Consider the following 2657-nt stretch of genomic DNA (forward strand, 5'->3'; position numbering starts at 1 on the left):
TTTCTGCAAACATCGTCTGCTCTTGGTAATCTGCTTAATTGAATTTTCCTTTCATTATGATTATAAAACTGGAAGGGAGACATAAAAAACAATGATTGCGCTCCTTGATCTTCAAACGCAAGACCCGAGGCATGGTTGGACATCAAGTAAGAAGATTATTGACACGGGGAGTAAGGCATCTTTTGATGTCCAAGTAATTAATGCACACATGTATCAATTCATGTACAGTACAGTGATGCAACCAGAACATTAGAGTACCCAGATGATGTACGGAGCCAAATTTAAAATTTTGTCCACCAAAAGCCATTCAAGTTCAACATCATTTCAATTGTCATGGACTGTCACGTACAGTATAAGGCAGTCTTTCACCGACATCACACGAGGATTTCACGACAATTTCAAATGTGGTTTTAACAACCTTCACTTGGTAGTTTCAAAAAGTTACTGAACAGAGGAAAACTCTGTGGAAGATCCAACCAATAGCACGTCAGCAATATGGCCCCAAATTATGAAATAAAACCGTCTTTAATTAACCAATTAGCAGAATAAAGTAATTTGGCCCTCTATATTAAGGCGATTTTCAATCGAGTGTCGTAAAACCAAAACTAAAAGTAATTACTTTGGCCAATCCAAAAGGACGGAGACAATCCAGTAAACCAGTCAAAACTCAAAGTAATTACACTTAGCCGACACAAAGCGTGGGAAAATGTGCAAGCACAAGCCACGATTGGTTTTGGTTTCATTTCTGATTGGTTGACAAAATGGTGTGAGAACTTTGAACCAATCACTGAGAGAAGTAATGCAAAACCAATGCAATTCGCTAATTACTTTCAACACTTAATTGAAAACCGCTCTATTAGTGATGTACATACACTTTTGTCAATATCTTCTGTTTCAATGCTTTAAATTTATGGTTCATTTAATCTAAGTGAGTGACAGTGCTAAATTGCCCTGTATTAGTTTTGTTTTATGTTAATCAAACTTTGACTAACCTCCTCCCTGTATGAAACATCGTGTTGAAATATAGAAGACTATTGATGCATGGCTCCTAAATAAACTGCCTGTTCATCAGAGAGGTTAACATAAACCCTGCACATTCTCCCTGAAAAGTGCTGGTTCTCAGGATGTTTTGCATGGAGGTTTTTGGTGGCCAGTGATAGATGTGTTCCTCCAAGAACTTCATATCGATTGTGTCTCTGGTAGAGAAATTCACCACTGCTCTTAACAAAGTTTACCACAGTTACAACAAAGCACAATTTTTTGACGGAAAGTGTACCGGAACACTGTGTGTGATGAAATTACATGAAAAGGACAGGTGCGAATGCAGTGATGTACAGAATTGATTACATTTGTTAAAATCCCTAAACTGCATTTTTTTAAATTGTTGTGCTGTATAAATGACATTATTAACAGGCAAAGAATACGTTTTTTTCACTTTATTTATTAAAGTGCCCCAAACCCCAAAATATTGTTTTCGCTAAAATGAATCTTTGCACCTGTTCAAAACGCATTGTGGCCTTTTTTTTCCTTTTCTAACAAATCCTGCCTTTTTATAGGCAAAAGGGGAGTGGGTCTATTCCTGATTTGATCTCACAATCTACTTTGCATGCATGTTTACAAAAAGCTAATGCAATGTAAATCAGTTTGTGTTGTGTGGACAAATCAGGAATAGACCCACTCCCCTTCTGACTCTGTCGTGAACAAAGGATGCCTGGTTTTTCCCAAGTTTTGAAGCCTATAAAAAGGCAGAATTTGTTAGAAAAAGGAAAAAAGGCCGCAATGCATTTCGAACAGGTGCAAAGATTCATTATAGCGAAAACAATATTTTGGGGTAAGGGGCACTTTAACTGCAACATTTAATTATTAATTGGTGCAGTTACTGTTTAAAATTGGATCATAATAAGTTTGTTAATTCTGCCCAGTAATTATCCATGCAGCATATTGCAAATTTCCCTTTTGAAGACAATCCAATGGAATGAATATGAAGTTGGTAGATATTAATGAATCACTCTTCTTTCCTTTAGGAAAACAGATTCACAAAATGTACCGATTGCACAAGGTATAAGGAAGCAAAAGAAAAGATGCATGATAAGAAACCAGGAATGAGATGGAGAAACTATTAAATGAGCATATGGAATTAGTTTGGTGAGATTTCCAATGATTATTGGCTCAAAAGTAAATTGTGTAGTTCCAGACAATATCCATAACCCACCACGGAGGAAATTTCACTTAAGACCCCCCACACCCCGCATTTTCACGAAAAAAGATCAGCAAATTAAAGAATGATGTCGATTGTCGTTATGCAATGGTTTTCATTTAATTTTATTGGGTGGTCTTAAATTAGAACACAGAGAACCTTCGAAACCATCTAAACTACATAATATTGCTTATCCCTTAAAATAAAAGAGATACCGGTAAATTTATAACTGTCAGTCTACTTTGATGTGCAAGCTTACTCTTCTTTCCAACCAGCGGGTAGCCATCTCTATGGCTGTAATGTTGATGGAATTAACACCATTTCAACGTGAATACGATCGCGAACACATCGAATTTTCAACCACAAAATTAAGGGAAAATAGAAAGGAAACTCTAGATTCTGAAATGGTTACATCGTATACTGCTGGAACCACATATTGTACTGTGACAGTTACTATTGT

Source organism: Montipora foliosa, unplaced genomic scaffold (assembly GCF_036669935.1).
Source record: "Montipora foliosa isolate CH-2021 unplaced genomic scaffold, ASM3666993v2 scaffold_411, whole genome shotgun sequence".
Classification (NCBI taxonomy): domain Eukaryota; kingdom Metazoa; phylum Cnidaria; class Anthozoa; order Scleractinia; family Acroporidae; genus Montipora; species Montipora foliosa.